Raw genomic sequence first — 8,690 nt, 5'->3', positions numbered from 1 at the left:
GGAAACAGTTTGTTCAGTCTTGACGGTGGCATCCATCACAGGATAGCAAACACATTATGGTAGAGGATAGCACAGCGAGCTCTATAGTAATAGTTGTGGAAAGACATGAGCACAGATCTCTGCTCTTTGAAGTTAATTGCAATGTGCATGTCTGCCACAATATTATTTGTAACATCCCACTATTGGACACAAAGCAAGGATGTAATTTTTCATTAAGAATCTTTTAGCAATTTTCTTCCTGCGGCAAAAAGTAATTGAAAAACATAGTTTTTAAAGACTATTTGAAATTCAGGATTTAGTCAGCAAAATTTCACCCATAGTTGCTTTACACAGAAAAAGTTCTCTACTCAGAAAACAATATTCCTGTGTACATAAACATTCTGGAAAGAAAGTGCTGTTTTCAATGCAAATTGAAAGTGTGTGAATTTTGTGAAGAATAAATCCCTGATTACAGTATTTTTATACAGGAAACAGTTTTTTTCTGCAGAGGAAATATTTTTTGCATAGACATATTTTCTGTGCAGAAAATTTTGTTTCCCAACAAAGCAACCACATAGAAACTGTAAAGCTTCTCATCAGTCCAGAATCCTTCTCCTCAGGGTTTATTGACACTTAAAACACATGTTTTTAAATCATTTGTCAATCCCCAAAACAGACTTTCCTCCTCCCACAATTGTAGCTTTTCACACTCTAGAGTTCAAATTCATGCACAGTAGCTAGTTTCCACTTCTGAATCACTCCAGTTGCAGAAGTATGAATGCTTAGTTTTTAGGACACCACACAACGTTCAGAAAGAAACCAGATTTATTTGATGAATATAAACGAGCTGATCAACACCGAGCACTTCTCATACACATGATAACAATGTTATGAACTCTAAATACCTTGGTACTTAACACTTCTACAAGACATTAAAAGTACAATGACTGCTCTAAACATGCCCACTGGTAATTCCTAAGGATTCCTTAGTTTTTCATATCAATGTCCTTAACCATATGTCGAGATCACAATCCAGAACATGCCACTCACTTGAAGAAAATTATTACAAGAAGCACTATCAAATAAGGGTCAAGGGTAAATAGGGAATACTGACCCATTGCTGCAGAACATCACATTCAAACAATCACTCTACACCAAAGGAAAATGCAGATATAGGTTGTGACACATCAGTAGTCTTTTCATAAACACTGTTTAAAAAGGAAATCAAAACCCACTTTCAAATGAAAGTCAATGTGCATTTACGTGCATACTAGATACACAAAAGTCATTTAAATACAAAATTCCATTTGTACATTGAAATGAAAGAATGTGCAGTACAAGCATAATTTCACAGTAAAATAATGCTCATCTTAAATGTTAACCAAAAATTGTTGTTTGAGTTCTCTTTTTTTTTACACTGAAAGGGGAGGAGAAATCTACCAAACATTGCTTGAGTAAAATGTTTGCCCGACATCACAGTGTTTGTTGTAAACCCAGAGATTCTATTTCACGGTATGAAAAAAATTCTGCCCTAAATATTACAGAATATCATGTAAAACAAAAAGAGGAAGAGGGAAACAATGTAATGTTAGATAAAATTTTCTTCTATACAGGCTAAGTCTTAGGCCTTGATAAAAGTCAGGATCAATACTCTTACCAATATGAGTGGAGCAAATAAAAAATGCCCCCAAAATAATATCTGTGACAAAATTGGCACACACATATAAATATCTAGCTATACAGTTTTGATTTGTAAAGACCCTATGTTTTCCTAGTTTATTTCCTACTTCAAGTATTCAGTTGCAGAATTAAGGTAAAGACCTGACTGTAAGAGACACAGAAGGCATGATCTTCTGCAAAGCTTCCTTGCCCAAGCCCTATGGGGTTGACAGAGAAGTTGTCCACCTCTCCTCCTAACCTACCTCTCGTCCCTTTCGCTTCAATGGCGCTTGTGCCGAAGAACTCCCTTGAGGATTGTGCCCAGACAGTTGTCTCTTACTAGGACAACAACTTTGTCCCAAGAAATACAAGTTTGTTGTCCAAGTTCGCAAGTGCAACATTTGTCATATGTGCTAAATAAATTTCCAGGAGCTTTGCTTTTTAAACAAATGAAAAAAAACCCAAAAGTTTAAAATTTCATTGATAAAGGACAAACTTTTAAAGCATAACATGAATATGGATGATATCTATGTTACATAGATTCTATACAGATTTGTTATTTCAGGTATTCAATTCCTAACGAAAATTCTGCTTGCTTCCAGTGGATCTTTACTTTCATCAACGATGATGGTGTACTCAACAAAGAAATTATTGTTTTCTACAAAAATCATATTTTCCAGGAGGGTTAATATGTATGGCTCATAAAAGATGATCAGGATTAATTGCACTAACCTCTCAAAAGCAATAACAATATTTTGTTTCTAAATTCAGTGCAAGATTGTTAGGAATATCCTGTTCAGATTTTTTTTCTCACAGCAGCAAAGAAAAAGAAAAGAAAGATACTAAGATTTAAGGCCACACATGTTTAATTCCATGGGGAGGCAACCCACTCCACAGTACTGCTGCATGACATCCATTTATTTCAGCAAAGCCCAGCATGTATCTTATTAAAATAAATGGACATTTCACAGCAGAAGGGGTGGGTGATTTCCTATGTTGTTTCATTTTCTATTTTATTTTATTAGAATTGCAGATAGTCAATATCCACTTATATGAACCTCAAAGAGCCCCTTCCACTGGCAAAAAGATGTGTCAGTGAAAGAATTGAACCCTTACATGCATACATATGCCAGATTGAATGGAAATGCTTATTAAAGGGGGGTGGGGGGACCTTTGCTTTGGGGAAACAACAGACATTTAATCATCAATAATACTCTGTCCCTACACTGAACAGCTTCAGCCTTTCCCCACTCCAAGCATTTCCCTTCTGGCATGTGCTTTTACTTGTTCGTGTTTATTATCATTTGTTTCATCATGGAGATAACCTTCAATTATCTCCTTATTCATTGACACTTTATTTTGTTTAACATTTAAAATACAGTATAAAGTATAGTAAGCATTGTTGCCCTGTTAAGAAAACAACAACGTATGGTCCCTTCTCAAAAAGGAGACCTAATGCATATATCAAATAATCACAACATTCTTTTTTTTTAATTAAAAAATTAAGAGTCCCAGCTTTCCTATGAAGTACTGTTGTGCATTTGGACAATAAAAGTTTGATACATCCTCATAGATGTTTGTATAATATGTACACAGATACATGTACACATGCTTACTTCAAGCTTTTATCATCCAGACAGACATCAACCACTGCATATAAATAATTTCTAGCCAATTTAGACTGCAATCCTATACACACCAAGCTAAGAATAAGTACCATTAAACTCACTGGAACTTAGGTCTAAGTAGATATGTATAGGATTGTACTATTAGATGCCCCATGCATTGTCAGAGACACACACCATATTGTCATATGCCAACAGATGTTAGTACCAAAAATTGATTTCATTTCCAACCTGGCCCAGAGCTTAGTACTGGTGGTTACATAATCAAAATGGTCTGAATAAGATAAGAAACAGAGGAGGGCAAAGACATATTATTACCCTGAAAAGCCCACATTATTGTGGACATGATTAATGCTGACATCATTATGTAACAGCTTTCTAGTCCTGTAATAATCTAATGCATTAGAAGTGATACTTTAGAAGAAACTAACCATAATCAGCAGATGGTGACACTGCAAGCTAATGGAACCTCAATTGCATATTAAAAATTAATACAAATCTGTCAATGAACTGTTTCAATGAACTTCATTGAATAATGCTCAGCTGGAAAAAAGGAACAATTCATATGACCCCATTAAAAGTAATGGAAGTTCTTCTCATTCCTGATGAAGTCCCCTTAATTGTTTTCCAAAGTATCTGACTTCGTAATAGATTACAAGAAACAATGGAGAAGACACCTGCTTATGCAGCATATTATTTGATGGCAACCTTTGTGTGCCCTATCCACTTCTGTGGACTTTTTGGGAGAGAGTGGTGATTACATTCAGGGTCCCATTGCTGATCTTCTTCCTCCTCCTCCCCCTTCTTCCTTCCTCCTCCTTCAGTCATTTTTCTTGCCAATTCATCATGCAGTGCTGCATATTGTTTACTTCTTTCTCCAGCTCCTCTGATAACTGCAATTAATAAAACATGTAACAATTAGTTCACATCAAGGTTGCCTGACTCCTTCACCTACTGTTTTACACATATTCTTCCCAGGGTTCTCAGATCTAGATATGAAAACCCATTTTGGGTTCTACCATTCAGATATACTCAGTTTAGCAATGTCTACAAGGGGACATTTAAGTGAGAGTATCCACACTGTGGACCAGGCACTCATGGGTGGCTTACCAGTTCCCCATGATCATGTTGGAGCACAACTATTTTTGTGTGTGTGTGGTCTTTCCAGTTTGTTTCTGGCTTTTAATCTGGTTTTTAATAAAGGTCAATATTTTTTGCTCTTTATTGGGGATATCTTTTGTTATTCAAAATGATTGGGTTTTTTTGTTTAATGCTGTGCTTTTGTTTGGTTTCTTGTTATGGGGGTGGTTTTAAAAATCGACAAAGAATGTGCATCCTGTAAATGACTTACACATCCATGAGTTGCTCTACAGCAAAAATGCCTGGATGTTTTTGTCCATATTCAGTGAAAAGGTCCAGAAGCAGAACAGCACATGCCAATGAGAAAGTGTTTCAGTAGCAGAAAGTGCTGTCATTGGCAAAAGCTGGAGAGCTCTTTTGTTTAAAAGAGAGAGCAAGCTAAGCTCTTACTTCAGTTAAAATGTTGTTGTTATGTGCCTTCAAGTTGACTCCAATTTATTGCAATCTTCTTATGGGGTTTTCTTTATTCACAGGAGGCTCGCAATTGTCTCTTTCTGAGGCTGAGAAATAAAGACTTGCCAAAGGGTTTCTATGGTTGAGTGGAGATTAAAACTCTGATCTTCTAGTCCTAGTCCAGCCCTTAAACAGATCTACCACATTGGCTCATTACGGAATGAGATTTATTTGGAGACTTAGTCTAGAGTAAGGGTGCATATAATTTAAGTGTTTATCTTTTCATAACATAAAAAGCCCTAAGGCCTCATTCTGTTCATTAGTACCATTTTTTTACTGCAGGGACAAGAGCTCATACCATAATAAGATAGGCCTTTCACACTGATCGTACTATATATCACAGCAGGAAATAATAACATTGGGGTGCTCCAAATTCAGCTGACAGAAATGTGTGTAAAAATAAGAATACAATAAGATGAAATGTCCATAGGTTATTCTAAGGAGTCTTGCAACACATTAGTCTGATGAAGTCAGATCTGGTCTTAGAAAAGCTAAACTATAACACATTTTTAGACTTTTAGATTCAAGAAGGCTCTGCTATTTTGGCTGCAACAGCCTGAAACAGTTATGTTTCTGAAGGTGTATATTATTGCACATATTACAATGTATACCACATTGTACTAAATACTCCAAGAAGTATTACAGAGTGCACAGATTTTCTCCAACAATACATTACATACATGAGAAATTTGGACTGTAACCAATCACACCAAAATGTAGAATCAAGTTATAGTCTTCCCTCCCCCCCCCCCCCCCACTTCATCTAAAAGTGATGTGCAAATGCATTACTTCAGTATTATACTCGGAAATAGTCTTATGCACAATGTTTTTTTCTTTACATCACACAGGAAGAAGGGATAAAACAAACCCTTTGCAGTTTATTGGCACATTAAACTTAGTCTGCGGCTCAAACATTAGACGTAAAATTACCTAATACTATTCTTATAGTTATAAATACATTTCCAAGATATCTGTAGTTGCATGGTCTAGAGGACAACAACTCAGGTTTTTAACAAGTGAAATGCTCAGAAAGACTGTTTTTGGCTGAAGAAGTGTAGGTTTTTTTGTTGCCTGAAAAAACCTTAATAACTCATGATGATATATGCAGATAGCTGAAATATGGTAGTAATATATAGAAATAAACTACAGGTTATCCCTCAAAGATACAAACTGAAAATAATGAAACCTGATAAACAATACCCCTTAATAGAATAGAATACCTTTATTTGTCATTGTGCTATTGCGCAACAAAATTACATGTCTTTGCCCATACACACCACAAAACAACACACCATCCCTCCACAACCCCACCACCACCACACAGCCCCCAATGCCACATCAGTGCAAAACCACAGAGTTCAACATAGCCACAGCTCTAGGATAAAAACTATCCTTAGTCTGTTTGTCCTTGTCACCCTGTACTATTTGCCAGATGGCAATAATTAAGAATGCTCTGAGCTTTCTTAAGGCAGCAGGAATTTATAAAGTTCTTTCAAAGAGGGGAGAGGGCAACCAGTGATTCACTGTGCAGAAGTGGTGACCCATTGGAGCACCTTCCTATCTGCCACTGTGCAGTTACCAAACCATGCACAGGTGCAGCAAGTTAGGATACTCTCTGTGGCATAGCAGTAGAAAGTCACCAGCAGTTTTTCATTCTGTGTGGTTCCTTAGGAGTCTCAGGTAGTATAGTCTCTGCTGGGCCCTCTTAACCAATGCTGCCACATGGGCCAGATCCTCCCTCAAAGTGGCACCCAGGAACTTAAAACTGGTCACCCGTTCTACTTGTTCTCCATTTATGACCAAGAGCTGAATTTCTCATCTGTTCTTCCTATAATCCACAATGAGCTCCTTGGTCTTGTTGATGTTAAGAACCAGATTATTGTCCTTGCACCACAAGAGCAGCCAATTCACCTCATCCTGACAGGCAAACTCATTCCATTCAGAGATAACCCCCACTACAGTTGTAACATCTGTGAATTTGGTAATAATATTGTTATGGTGGATGGGGGTACAGTCATATGTGTACAAAATGAATAGCAGAGGACTCAACGCATAGCCCTGCAGCATCCCAGTGTTGAGAGTGAGAGCTGATGAGGTATAGTGACCTAATCTAATCCTCTGGGAACATATAGACAATAAGTCCATAATCCAGGAACAGATGGAATATGACAATCCAAGCTCCATGAGTTTAGACACCAGTTGATGTTCCATGTGTTGAACATGGAACTAATGTCTGCAAAAAGCATCTTCACATAGTTCCCCCATCATTCTAGGTGGGTCAGAGCAGTGTGGAGTGTGATGGCTACAGTGTCCTCTGTTGATCTGTCGATTTATGTGCAAACTGATGATTATCCAGTGCATGTAGAAGGCAAGAAATGATATGCCTGAAGGCCAGTTTTTCAAGGCACTTCATGATGGTGGAAGTGAGTGCCACTGGTCTGTAGTCCTGAAAATTCCCAGTAGAAAATTTCTTTAGTATCGGAGCAATGATGTCGGCTTTCAAACAAGATGGAGTAATAGACTGAAATAAATACCGGTTAAATATTGCGGTAAAAACACCGGCCAAACCCCATAAGACAGGGATCCTTAAACTAAGGCCCACAGGCCAGATGCAGCCCTCCATGATCATTTACCTGGCCCAGTCCTAAACTTTAGATTTAGGGTCACCCTATGTCTGAAACAACTTGAAGGCACACAACAACAATCCTAAATAATTTGACATCTCATCAGTTAAAAGCAGGCCCACACTTTTTCATTGAAATACTAAAAAGTTTATGCTGGTTAAATTGCTCTTAATTTTAAATGTTGTATTGTTCTTTCATATTTGCACTACAAATAAGATTCAATCATGTTGTTTTCAAACTATAGTCCGCCCCCCCCCCCCCCCAACAATCTGAGAGACCGTGAACTGGCCCTTTGCTTAAAAAAATTGGGTACCCCTGCCATAAGACATCATGATTTCAGACAAGGCAGGTAGAAACCAATAATTAGAGAAGATATTTAAACTCTTTTTTTTATGGTTTCTAAATGCTAATTCCATGTCCTAATAAGTAACCCCAGTATGCTCCAATATGCTGTTCCCTATCTAATGTCTTTGCATGATTCAACCTCATCACCACCATTGTTGTCACAACAACATATTATATTTGAATTGCATGTGTATAGTTTATTTTAAGAAACATATACGCTTATTCTAAAACATAAGTATTGTTCAATACAGATCAATATTGCAATTAATATTCGCATACCAACCATTCCCAGCACTTTTGTTAAAAACAGTTAGACCCAAAACTTTTTGACATGAATGGAAAGATTCCCATCAACTTCATTAGGAATTTGGATCCAACTCTGGCAGAAGAAGAAATGATTTCTACAGAGTTGGAAAGTTTGGGAGTTCCTGAAGTAGATCATGTTACAAGTTCTGGCACATAAAATCACTGCAAACGTTTTATGAAAACTGTAAGTCAAAGCACGCATCACATTTTGTGAACTGTACATAGTTCCCATTCTTTTGTGTGTGGAGGATCACTCAAAGAGATATATAGACACAGGAAGTACCCATGTGAATTAACAAGAAGCACATGTTCCAACTATAAGAACGATCTATGGCTCTTCTCCCTCTCTCCCTCTCTCCCTCTCTCTCCCTCTCTCTCTTTGGATGAGAATGATGTATAATTTCCCAATGTTCTTGATATTTTACCATCTGAAGTACCTTGGCAATTCTCACTAACTGATGTTAAAATCAAAATTCTGCTTAAAGAAAGAAACAATGAAGAAGAATGAGCAAAGAAATGCAAAATGCAGGCTTGTTTCTTGGCTCTCTCTAGCCGTCTT

At 37.2% G+C, this 8,690-nt stretch overlaps 1 protein-coding gene across 17 annotated transcripts in view; it reads right to left on the bottom strand.

The window, feature by feature from the left end:
- Positions 1-786: 786 nt before the first annotated feature.
- ERC2 (ELKS/RAB6-interacting/CAST family member 2) overlaps positions 787-8,690 on the bottom strand; it is a 691,106-nt gene continuing 683,202 nt past the window's right edge. For all 17 annotated transcript variants that reach the window (XM_067463537.1, XM_067463536.1, XM_067463539.1 and 14 more), the window contains one exon: positions 787-4,156. The gene's annotated coding sequence lies outside the window, so the exon portion shown is untranslated. The remainder of the gene's footprint in view (positions 4,157-8,690) is intronic.

The sequence above is a fragment of the Anolis sagrei genome, chromosome 2, assembly GCF_037176765.1.
Source record: "Anolis sagrei isolate rAnoSag1 chromosome 2, rAnoSag1.mat, whole genome shotgun sequence".
Lineage (NCBI taxonomy): Eukaryota > Metazoa > Chordata > Lepidosauria > Squamata > Dactyloidae > Anolis > Anolis sagrei.
This window is presented reverse-complemented; position numbering and strand designations above follow the sequence as displayed.